Source organism: Geotrypetes seraphini, chromosome 3, assembly GCF_902459505.1.
Source record: "Geotrypetes seraphini chromosome 3, aGeoSer1.1, whole genome shotgun sequence".
In the NCBI taxonomy this organism is placed as follows: Eukaryota; Metazoa; Chordata; class Amphibia; order Gymnophiona; family Dermophiidae; genus Geotrypetes; species Geotrypetes seraphini.
The window spans coordinates 185061038-185074298 of NC_047086.1; the positions used below are offsets into that span (position 1 = coordinate 185061038).

Below are 13261 nucleotides of genomic sequence, written 5' to 3' on the forward strand. Positions count from 1 at the left end.
ATAAACATACCGAGGGCCTCAAAATAGTACCTGGCGGGCCGCATGTGGCCCCTGGGCCATGAGTTTGAGACCACTGGTTTAGAGGATAGCATAGGGTTAGTTTTGTTGGAAAGATTTACCATTGCATAGACGTAGGGGGAGGTGGTTAGGCATGTGTAGTTAGGTGCACACTGGGGAACCTAAAAATCGGCAACAATCAGGACAGGGCTTTGCGTGATTCTGTAAAAGTTTTGCACATTTTATAGAATCACATTTAACGCCAGTATGTGTCTTAACTTTTAGGCATGTCTATTTAAGCCAAGGAAAACCAGGCCTAAATTCCTGCACCTAAGTTGTGCTCAGATAGGGGGTATTCTATAACAGTGCACATAAATTTTAGGAATGCCCATGATCTGCCCATGCTCCTCCCTAGGCTGTGCCCCCTTTTCAGATTCACACTTTGGAAGCGACACGTAACACTCTGTACAATGCACCTACCAAGTTGTGTGCACAACTTCTAATTAATGCTAATTTAGCATCAATTAGTAGGTTTGTTAAACAATTAAGTTGTACGTACAACTCAGCTATGTGCACTGATTTGCGCACACAACTTAAATAAATAGTTTTTGTTTAGGGTGGTATATCAATGCTGATTTTCTAGATTTTTTTTCTTCTATATTTTTTAAGTGTTTTGAAGTTAATTAAGTAATTGCTGATTTAATGTATTTGTTTATTTAAATTATGTGTGTTTGTTGGAATCTGCCTAGAAATGTTGATAGAGCAGAATATAATTTTTTTTAAAAACCCAACGAATTTGGGTGTGGATGTGTAAGTGCATTACAAGCTGTTCTGTAACAGCCCATAACTGCAAAGGGGCCTATATGTGGCTGAAGCATGGGAGGGACATGGGTGAATCTTTAATTTACATGTATAACATATGCTTATGTTGATATGCTGCTTAGCTTGATAACCAAATCAGATCGCCAATAGTAAATAGGAAAGATGACAGTGTTCAAACATAGGCCAATCATGCCAAAATATATAAACCTAGCATACCAGATCCTTCATACTACCATTCCCATTTCTAATAACCTTAATTAATTCATTCTGAAGTATTCTGAGCTCATATGCTGTTCACTGAAACCAAGGATAAAATAATGTGTCTCAAGCAATGGTTTAAATGTCTTGAGTACTGGATAAGAACATAAGAATACTGGGTCATACCAATGGTCCTCTCGCCTAGAATCCTATTTCCAACAGTGGCCAATCCAGGTCAAAAGTACCTGGCAGAAACCCAAATAGTAGAACATTCCATGCTACCGATCCTAGGGTAAGCAGTGGCTTTCCCCATGTCTTTCTGATCTAATTGAGGGTGGAAATGCATTCCATAATTTTGGTGCAAGGAAAAAGATGACCGAATTCCTGGTAGATTCATAATGAGCTTTTCTAGGCATTGGTAGGATTAGTCAATAAGAATCCAATGAATGGAGAAAGCGAGATAGTATGTAAGGGAATGATTAGATTAGCAAGATAAACTGATTCACCCAAATAATAAGCCATGTGGGCAAGAAATAGGATTTTAAACCAGGTTCGATATTGAATAGGAATCCAGTGTATAATACTGTAAGTTATGTGTGTAGTAGTGCCCATTTATGCCAAAATATAGACATGCCAATGCCAACTTATGCTAGTATTCCATAACGTCATTATGGTGCCCAGGTGCCGTTTTGCAATTACTGTGCTCCATTGAGGCACCAATATTGTGGTACCCAGTTATATAATTGTTTGCTTAATCTTTATGATGGTCCATCCTTGGCATGTCTGCTGTTAGGAGGTGGTTAGTTAAAGAGGATTCCTACCTGTTCATTTAGCTTCTTGGACTGTTGTTATCCCTGTCAGATGTGGGCTATTAAAGGCCCTTTCGTGGGGCCATCAGGCATAGCAGTTCAGACCTGATATTTCACTCCTCCAATGCTCTAGCACCACAACAATGACCTCTTTCACCAGCAAATCATTATTGCCTTTGTTTGCTGTGCAAGGCTCTTATCCCATTGTTGACTGGAGTTCTGATTCTGTAGTGCTCTTAGTTTCAGAGGGTCAGTGTTCACAGCTGTGGATCTCCTGCATAAGCTGAACTGCCTCTGAATCTCATAGACTCCCTTATCTCTTACGCTGTCTAAGATGGGAAAACAGTTATGCTGTCATGAATAATATTCCTTGCAGACAAGCAGGGAAGATGCAGGCCCACTTGTGAAGACATCTAAAGATCAAAAAAAGCTTTTAAGCTTCTCCTGAGCATGTGCCCCACCTTTTGCACTAGCTGAAGTCCCTCCTCCCTCAGTCTAACTTATCCATGCTCTATGACAGTTGCAACTCTCCTCCTCAGGATACACCCAACAGGATTCCCCCCTTACCTCCTTCAGCTGTCAGTCAGTCTCTCTGCCACCTGCCCCGCCGGTCCCTCCACTGGTCACTTGCCAGACCCCATCAGCCTAGGACCTTGAACTCTTCTGGCTGCTCTCCATGAGGACTCTCCCAGTCACTCACTCTACTGGTCACTCACACATTCTCCACCAGGCTCTCTGATGGTCATCAAGCTTGAGCCTCTGCATCTCCCTTCCTGCTTGCGGCTTTGCAAAGAGAAGTGCAGCTGGGAGAAGGCAGTCGACCAGCAGAGGTAAACTCTCATGGGATGGAGGGAGGCACGAATTTGAGATGCAGAATGGAGGGAAGGACGATGAGGGGAAGTTGGGACACGGAAGGGAGAAGGAGGGTCACATTTGGATAGGAAGGGAGGAAGAGGGGACATATTGGCACAGGAAGGGAGAGGCAGGACCTCGGATCATAAGTATGAGTCTGACGTAAGTCAGATGTTCTTAACCCAGGGACTGCCTGCAATCTCTACTGTCCCTACCTATCAAGCCATAGGAGCCAACTTTTCAGAATTATTGGGGGGTGCTAATCCCAACAGATATTACCTCTCCCTGGACACAGTCAAGGAATTTGTTCAATACTGGGGTGCTCAAGCACCATAGAGCTGGCTCCTATGCATCAAGCAGGTCATTACTTAGATCTGAGGTCTGTAAAATGATTCTTATTCTTGTTTCATTTTTGTCCACTACATTTATTTTGTGATTTTTAGTATAAATGCACTGTTCTCTCCCCCTATCAGCTGTGAGTTCCCCATTCAATCTACTTGGACCCATAATATTTGTAGCCAAGATAAGACTGAGATCGCTACTTTGTGCATACCAGTCTTGGATGAATTCTCAGATTTATTTTGAGTTGAGAGATCAATAGCCTTCACTCATCACATAAATACATGAGGTGAGTCTCTCAATTGAAAGGAAACTCCAGAGTGAGAGGGCATAGGTTTAAAGGTGATAGGCTCAGGAGTAATCTAAGGAAATACTTTTTTACAGAAATGGTGGTAGATTTTGTCACCTGTCGGGGTCTCTAGAAGCTTGTGAAAGACCACCGACAGGCAGCAGCACTACCCTGGCGTGGCTCCCAAAGTGGAAGACCTCACTGGTGTCCCAATACTTTGGGCTTCGCTACAATAAAGTACAGCGAGCCAAGTCAAATCAAAACAATGTCCAAAGTTTAATTTGTATCCAAAACACAATGATTAGAAAAACCAAAAATCATATAAAGAAGCACTAGCGTGCAAGCTTCCTTTTTCCCAAAGAAAAAAACAACAGATTTTTATCTTCCAAACAGTTCAGTGAAAGAACTTCAGGGTTTATGTTAGGTAAGTTCACAATCAAGGTTCTAGGGCTTCACCCTGCACTGAACCACAGTCTCTGTAAGAGCACACAAAACTAGTCCCATAAGAAGTCCTCAAGAATACTCTTGAGTCCTGGACTTTCAATCCAAAAATCTGGTTTCTTCACCAGGCACTTACATTTCACATTGTAAAGCAAACTTCAATCGTGAAAAGAAAAAAAAATAAAGCCTTACCGCAGGCTCTTGTTATTCCAGCAATAATCCGTTTTCAGTCCTTCCCACTGTTGGGCCACAGAATTGCTGGTTCCCCTTTTATTACTTAGCTTTAACAAGCTCCCTCTGAATCCCAACCCTCAGATCTTCGGGGCTCCTACCCCAATTCTGTGAGTCCTTGGAACTTAGATAGCTAACAGGGAAACTGCTTCACAAGCCAGAAAACTTTCTTCAGTTTCTCTGGGCTTTTGCACAGCTGGAGTGCAGCAACGTAATCAAGCTGGTGCAGCACTGCTCTGAGCTTGGCTTTACACGTCCCCGTGAGGAATCCCTCCTTCCCCACCCGTCCCCGTGAGAATCCCTCCGTCCCCACCCGTCCCCGCGAGGAATCCCCTCCGTCCCCACCCGTCCCCGCGAGGAATCCCCTCCGTCCCCACCCGTCCCGCGAGGAATCCCCTCCGTCACCATCCTTCCCTATAAACTTACAGGAAATAGTTATTTTATTTAATTATGCTACTGGAATATTAAGGCTCTGGTAGAGACCCATTTACAAATAGCAAAGAGACTATTAATTTGGAAATATTAATTGGAATGAATACATACTTTGTAAATGGGTGATCTCCCAGAACCTCTAATGTAAATATAAAAATATATACTCAGCCTGATGAGAACCCTACACACTGTCAGTCGTGAGAGGACTTCCTTAGGCAGTTGGGCCTTGGGGTCCCTTTTGTGCCAAGCTTGGCATGCAGCAGTAGCGTCCTGAGTCACAGATGCTGGGCATCCTCAGTGGCAGCATGGATGCTGCAGCCGCCTGCTGCAGCTTGGTGGAGGGGAGTTCTGACCATCTCTAGAGGAGGTCCTCTGCTGGCGGTGCTTGGGGATCCCCACCAGTCACAGCAAGGGCCAACAAGTACTTCAACACTGTAGAAATAAAAACCAGAAATGCATTAAGAACACAAAACAAAGATATCTGCCATAACATTTCCCAAGGCAGATGACTCTATGCAATGTCACCTCGGTAACAAAATACAAAAATAGACAAATACACCCCCTCCCTTTTTACTAAACCACAATAGTAGGTTTTAGCACAGGGAGTTACGCTGAATGCCTCGCGCTGCTCTCAATGCTCATAGGCTCCCTGCGCTAAAAAACAATATTGCGGTTTAGTAAAACGGAGCCATAGTGCAAAATATAGACAGCAGATATAAATTCTCAAAACAGACACATTTTGATCACTAAATTGAAAATAAAATCATTTTTCCTATCTTTGCTGTTTGGTGATTTCATGAGTCTCTGGTTGCACTTTCTTCTCTTGACTGTGCATCCAATCTTTCTTCCTTTCTTTCAGCCTCCTGTATGTTTCCTCTCCTCCAGACCTCATTCTCTCCCCCAACTTTTTCTTTCTGTCTCCCTGTTCCCCTTCTTTCTGTCTCTCTGTCTGCCCCCTTTCTTTTTCTTTCTCCGTGCCCTCCCCCAAGCCACTCGGTTTGCTGCCACCGCCATCGGGGAATAGTCCCAAGCCACCGCTGTCCCAAGCTTTCCCTGCAGAAGCGTCGCGCTGACCAGCATTCCGCTCCCTGACGTCAATTCTGACGTAGAGAGAAGTTCCGGGCCAACAAGGCATTTCTCCTCATTCCATCCAGCCTGAGCCCATCTCTCCTTGATCCAGCATTTCCCTTCTGTGTCTGTCAGAATTACCATTCCACCTATTTTCCAGCATCACCCTTCTTTGTGTCCATCTCACCTATATCCCTAACTCACCACTTTTTCAGAATCTTCATTTGTCTCTGTCTTGTCTTTACCCCATGTTCACCATTTGCCCTTTCAATGTCTTTATCTCCCCCCCCCACCCACACTTTTTCAGCATTACTTCTATGTCTCTATTTCACCTCCTCTTCATGTCCCCTCTGTATCTCTATCCTTATTCAGAAGGTCCTGCTACCCTTTCTCTTCTTTGTGTCACTATCTCCATTTTCAGCTTTCCCCCCTTTTCCTTTGTTACTGCACCTGTAGCCAGAATCTTTCACCCCTCTCCACTCCGGCCCAGCCCAGTATGAAATATTTCCTTTTGTTTCTCTCCTTCTCTCTCTCCCTCTCTCTCTCCTCTCCTCACCCCTCTCTACGCTCTCTCCCCCTCCCTCATCTCTTCTGCCTCTTCTCCTCCCTCACCCTCTCCCCTCTCTCTTCTCCTCCTCCCCACGAGTCCTGCATCTGGCCCTCTCCCTTCTACCTGCACCTGGCAACACCCCCCTGCTCCGCGGCTCTCTTAAGCAACTCGTCAGCAGCGGTGATCAAGACAAGCTGCCGACATCGAGGCCTTCCCTCTACGAGTCCCACCTTTGTGGAAAAAGGAAGTTGAAACAAGCGGGACTCGCAGAGGGTAGGCCCCGACGCCAGAAGCTTGTGTCGATCGTTGCTGCTGAGTTGCCGAAGAGAGCCGCAGGTAGAAGGGAGAGGGAGATAGGAAGGCTGTAGAAGCTCCGGAGCATGACACCGAACCCGGCCAGGATGATTTCTTTTTCAGGCTGCTGCTGCCGCTGCCATCCCCCCCCGAAATGACAAAAAACAGCCTAATGCCCGCGTCGGGAAATAGCCATGCTGAGCAGTGAGCTCAGCACGTACACAGAGGAAAGCCTTGCTTGCTGATTGGTCCGGCGGCACGGTGGGGCGGGGCCGCCGGACCAATCAGCAAGCAAGGCTTTCATCTGTGTACGTGCTGAGCTCACTGCTCAACATGGCTATTTCCCGACGCGACGCCAGACTTGTAAGCTGCATGCTTGCATCGCCAGAATTTAGGTAGGTTGTTTTCATCCCCGTAGGAGTCCCGTGGGCCTTTACACACCAAACAAAAATAGTTTTCTATCAATCTTCACCACTATATTCTTATACAGCTCGGTACCTGCAGTACTTAGTGAGAAGCTGCCAAGCTCACATCCATGGCTTCCTCGATGTCAGCTTCAGGCATTGTCCATTCATCCGTGTCCATATTTTCTGGAATACCCAGCTGCTCTGATGGCTCCTGAGCAATGGAATCCTCACACTCCATGGGTTCCTGAGCGAGGTCTGGCCTTTGCCTGGTCTGGAGAACCTTCTCTGCCAGGTCCTCGTGTGCAGCCTGTCTTACTGCCTTGGAGAGCTGCTTAAGAGTCTTTGGGCCACACCCTGTACTAGGTGTGTGTGTGCCTGGCTTTCATGCTCTTGGGCTCCCCCCCAGGTTGCTGGGCAGAATACCACTGGGAGCCTGATTAAACCTCTTAGTGTAGCTGGGGTTTTTACTGGGCCGTGGAGCTAACTTGTATTCTGGCTCCTGATCAGGTTCAGATGGCTCAGGATAGGCAGCTCTGCTTTCGGTATCCCCTGCCTGTTCATCCTCGATCACTCCCTGGTCTCGGGCACAGGTTTTAGGCTGGGGTTTCCCTCGGCCATGACCGTCTCGGGGAGCGGAAATGTCACAATTTGTGGAATCTCTTAGGGAGAAGAAGAGATAGAGGATGCTGCAGATGGGCAGACTGGATGGGCTATTTGGCCTTTATCTGCCATCATGTTTCTATCTTCATCCTTCCCTTGACATCCTTGCTTCCTTAAAGAAGGTCACTAAAACTTTGTCTAAACATAAAACCCTGGTTCTCTTCTGAACTTGGATTGCTTAGGAAGCCCCTAAGGAAGGCAGAAAAGATAGTGACAGCGACATACATCCCCCGCTAATATCTGGCAATACAAATCTGTTCCATGTGATTATAAATCACTGCTGAAACATCCTAAAATATCTTGTATTTCTAAACATATCTGCTCTTCCAATAACTACTTGTGTCATCCGTTTCATATAGTTATTTTTGATCCAATCAAACTTCCAAAACTCTTTCACCAGTATATACAGCAGATGAGTTTGTATTATCAGGGCCGAATTAAAGTGTAGGCCCAGTAGGCACGTGCCTTGGGCCCGAAAATGTCAGGGCGGCCAGCTGGTGCGACCCCGAAGCCCCTCCCAAATGTCCCAAACACTCCCTGACTGCATCCCTGGATTCGCCAGCAGCGCCCCCATTCCCCCCCACCTCGCCATGTAGCTGAACCCCCGCTGATCCTCCCATCCAAGCCTCGCCATCCCTCCTACCACGAGATAAACATCAATACCGCGAGACAAACAACAAACCTCCCTCCAGCAGTGTCAGCAGCACTCTAAATAGGCTGCTTTGTGGCCTTCTCCCTCCGGTGATTCCCTCTGCCATGTCACTGATGACATCAGAAGGGAAGAAGGGGTCTACTGCATGGGGGGATGGGAGGGAGGGATAGAAAAATGCAATGCAAAGTTCTGTTTCACAGGGGGGATAAACAGATGCTGCTCAAGATTTCTGCTTCGGGGGGGGAGGGGGATGGCAGGGTCCAAAGAGACGTGCATATGCTGGACTGAGGGGGGAAGGGAAGAAATAATGGGTCTAAAATAGAGGAGAGGGAGAGAGATGGTGGACAATGGGATGGAGGGATGGGGTAGGGAGATAGAGATACTGGATAAGAGGGTAGTTGGGAAGAGAAAGGGAAAGATGGTGGACCCAGGGATGGTGGGGAAGGAGGGAGAGATGCTGGATGAAAGGGTAGTTGAGAAAAGGAGTTGCTGGGGTCCTTCGCTGAAGCTGTGGGGATGGAGACGAAAAAAAAAGAAAGATGACAGACCTCTGGGGGAGGGAAGGGAAATGGAAGGGGAGGACAGAGATGGAAGATGGATGGTTAGCATGGAGAAAGAAGAAAATTACAAATGGGAAGGAGACCCTGGCAAGCGAGTTATCAGAAGCCAACCAGAGCCTGGGACCAACATGATTTGAATAATGATCAGACAACAAAACATAGAAAAAATAATTTTATTTTCTGTTTTGTGATTACAATATGTCAGATTTGAAATGTGTATCCTGCCAGAGCTGGTGTTAAACAGCAAGCGTGAACTAGAACTTAAAAGAGAATGGAAAAGTCTTTATTAAGGTGCACATTTAGCACGAGCTAAATCGGTTAGCGTACTTTAATAAAAGGACCCCTAAGTATCTTAATAAAAAATTTGGCCCGTGACTTAGCCTTTGTTTTAGATTTCGGCCCCTTATGTGACTGAGTTTGACACCCCTGACAGAATGAGGCAGTTGAGAGGAGTATGCAACTTAGTTATTAATATAGACTTATGTTTTGGATAGTATTACTGTTTTACAATGTATTTGAACACTTATATACGTATGGAAAGGATTCAGAGTTAAAATCCTGGGCAAGTAGGTGGGAAGGGGGGATTTGTTCAGAGATGTTTGGGGCTTGCATAGAACTAAGGGCTAGATTCACTAACCTTTGCGAGCCTTCTCCGGACCAGTTTGCGAGCCTTCTCTGACCCGACCTGATTCACTAACCTCCTGGCCGATCAACCTCCCACCCGATCTGATCCACCCATGCAAATGAGGGGAAATGACATGCAAAGTAGGAAGGCAGCAATTCACTAAACAGAAGGAACACCGATTGGGCTGGCAGATCCAATAAGAAGCGACTGCTGAGGACCAGTTGTTCACGTCCTTGCCGACTGTCCTGTTCTCTGCCACCCTGTCCCAAACGACTCTGCTGCTCTCTGCTGCCCTGTCTCTGCAGTGCAAGCCCGTGGTTTTAACTCGTGGGTTAAAAGCATATTCTGTATATCTGCCTGCAGCATGTTATGTCATATCTGGCTAAAGCGTGTTCTGTAATCTGTTCCATTAATGTCCACTCAAAACTGCAGCCCCCCCCCCGCTTTGTTTTGACCTCGCTTATGCGGTCTGCGCATGCGTCTGGATTGCTCTGCAGCGATCCGTGGGGTCGGTGTGGGACATGCCTCTGATCAAATAATTTGCATGAAGACTTGGCCACGGATCGTCCACAGATCGGCCAACAAAGGTGAGCTTAGTGAATCTAGGCCTAAACTAAACTAAACCTTAAGTTTATATACCACATCCTCTCCATAATTATAGAGCTCGGTACGGTTTACAAGAGCTTAATATAGGAAGGAATAACATAAAGGATTTGGAGGTTGAGTACAGGGGGGAGGAGAGCATTACATTTTTGTGAAAAGCCTAGTTTTCAGGTGCTTACGGAATAGTTGGAAGAAGCCCTGATTCCGTAGTGGAGTAGTAATATTATTCCAAAGCCCTGTGATTCTGAAAAAGAGAGATTTTCCTAATTTTCCCGCATAGAGGATACCTTTTAGCGAGGGGAAGGATAGTTTAAGCTTTTGGGTGGGCCTGGTGGTGTCAGGACTCGAGGAGTTCCAAGATAGTGGGAGTAGGGGAGGGAGGATGCTGGGTAGGACCTTAAAAGCTAGGCAGGCGCATTTAAAATGAACCCTGGAAATTACTGGGAGCCAGTGGAGTTTGGACAGAAGTGGGGAAACATGAACAAATTTGCATTTTGCGAAGATCAACTTGGCCTCAGTGTTCTGAATTAGTTGAAGTCTTTGAAGACTTTTTTTAGTTAGACTTAGATAGATGGAATTACAATAGTCTAGTCTGGAGAGGATGATGGATTGAACAAGGATAGCAAAATGTTGTTGGCGGAAGCAGGATCTCACTTTCCTCAGCATGTGGAGGCTGAAAAAGCATGATTTTACCAAGGAGTTGAGGTGGTCATTGAAGGAAAGAGAAGAGTTGATAATGATGCCTAGAACTTTGCTTTGAGAACTCAAGCTGCAATGTGGCACCAGAGGACAGTGCGAAGAGGGTAGGCAGCTGTTCTAATTTTGGGCTGAGCCAGAGTAGTTTTTTTGGACTCGTTCAGTTTCATTTGAACTAAGAAGGACCAGGATTGGAGTTTCGTTATGCAAGCTGTTATGTTCTCAGAGAGGTTGGTAAGGTTCGAGTCTGTCTCGAGAAGGAAGTCATCAGCATATGTATAGATAGTTTTAAGAGAAGATAGATGGAAGAGTTTCAGGGAAGACATTTAGATGTTGAAGAAAATAGGGGATAGGGGTGATCTCTGCAGGACTCCGCAAGTTGGTTTCCAAGGAGCGGACGTGGTGCCATTTGTGTTGACAGTGTAGGAGCGGGAACATAAGAAGTTCGAGAACTACTCTAAGACTATGGAGTCGATGCCTATCTCAGAAAGTTGATCAATTAGAATATCGTGGTGGACAACATCAAAAGCTGCAGAGAGATCGAATTGTAATAGGACAGCAAACTTATTACGAAAGTGTTATTGTTGCACCTTTGAAATTAGTGAGACCAGTAGGGATTCAGTGCTGAAGTTGGGTCTGAAGCCATATTGGTAAGGTAAGAGAATGGAGAATCTCTCTAGGTAAGAAGAAAGCTGAGTGCAGATGATGGCCTCTAGCATTTTAGTCAGGAAAGGGATATTTGCTATGGGACGGTAGTTAGAAGGTGAGGAAGGGTTAAGATCAGCTTTTTTCAAGTACAGGATAACATTCGCTCATTAGATGGACCATTTGATAGTACATTACTTTTCGACCACACATCTCGGTCTTTATTCATTAGGTGATTATTGGCTTGTGAAAAATCAAGCCAATCAAATGTTTCCTGGAGAAGGATGAAGACCTTAATATTTGTAATTGTCCAGATGTGACTGCATTATTGTTACTCTCTTCTGCTAGGTCTTCTTCATGCCATTTTATGTTTTCAGAATGTAGCAGTAAAATTTTTCTACAATGCCAACCATTATGACTATGTTACCCCTTTACTGAGCAAAGACCATTAGATGCCAATACAAAGCAGAATTCTGTGTAAAATTCTCCTCATGCACAAAACATTCTACAAGGAGTTGACATATCATCTATCAAAAATGCTTATTTCCTATCAGGTATCAAGATCACTATGCACCACGGACAGGAGCATGACTTTTAGGTGCCGGTGTTTAGGCATTGCTGTTTGGGTGCTGTTGTATTGGTACTGGACTTTTGAGCACCCCAATTGGGCAGTGTCTAAAAGTCTCCCCTCCCTCACACTCACTGGGATCTGACACCGCCAGTTTGGGTGTCCAAAAGTTGAGTGCCAATGGCTTTTTTAACTTAAAAAAATAAGTTTGGGACTGCAATTTGCATAACGCTGTTATCTATCTTAATAAAATTTTTAGGGTATTGATTATTTTAATTTACTTTTGATAAATTGATGGTCATAAGAAGATTATGGATTTTTTAAAAAAATTTCTTTCCTTTATATGTGAATAGAGTTCTTTTCAAAATTGTTTGTATTTGTATATTGTAAACCACTTTTATCCTTTTTTGGGCTGTGTATGCGGTATAGAAAGTTTTTAAGAAACATAAATATACCTAAAGGATAATACCTATACCCTGGTGCCCAAATGGAAGTGTCCAAAGGTCCTGCTTCACTATCATATATATCTATCATCATGTATAAAACAAAGCTTTCTATTTCAAAGTACAATATTTAATCACGTACGGTATTTTTCAGAATTAGAGAATGACACGGGGGCCGTTTACCGTGGTAAACCGCGTGTCACCGCAGTAAATCTGCAGGAATGGGAACATTTGCAACTGGTTTACCACAGGAATGGGGACAAGACCTTTCACCGCCCCACGAGAATGGGGACAAGACCTTTTACCGCCCCGTGGGAGCGGTGAAAAGTCTTACTCCTGTGGTAAAAAAAATTGTGCCCGTGTCAGACTCGGCATCTCCTCCCCAGCTTCTCATGCGCTTATTTTACCTTCAAGAGCCAGCCATGCCACGATGAAGACAGAAGGAACCCAAAACCAAAGCCTAAGACCAATGTGATTTGAAGAATAAAATTACCAGACAACAAAAAGAAAAAAATTAATTTATTTTATATTTTGTGATTAGAATATTTTAGATTTGAAATATGTATTCTGCTAGAGCTGGTATTAGACATAACTGAGGACCGCAAAGTCCAGGCTGAGCTTATTTAGCTTCCAACTGGCTTAGGGTTCTCTCTCTGACCAGGGGGCAGTTGCCCTAGTTGCACTCCCCTAACATTATTCATGCCATGTGTGACTAAAATATTCTGTTAGCTTGATTTTTCTATGTAGCATTCAGTTGTAATTTGGTTTATTCAGTTTTCACAATAGTGAAGGGGATATTTGTGAAAGGGAGGGGAGATGGGCTTTGTTGAACCTTGCTCTGTTTTATTTGTGTTTATAAAATGACAATTGTCAGAGTAGAAGCTTACGCCCACACACACGCGACTGCAGGGTGCACAGGCAGGCTTCGCTGGCATCAGTTTCTTTTCTAAAGCGCTGCGAAGGTAAGAGGGAGGGAGACAGATTTGGCCAGAGGGAGGGAGGGAGGGAAGGGACCGCGCGCCTTCCTTCCATTAAGTTTCTTTATGCTGCGAAGGTAAAGGGAAGGGAGGGAGATTCTCG

At 44.9% G+C, this 13261-nt stretch overlaps 1 protein-coding gene across 2 annotated transcripts in view; it reads left to right on the forward strand.

The window, feature by feature from the left end:
• The window catches only part of AMHR2 (anti-Mullerian hormone receptor type 2), a 139678-nt gene that overhangs the window by 124976 nt on the left and 1441 nt on the right, over nt 1–13261 (forward strand). The window lies entirely within an intron of this gene.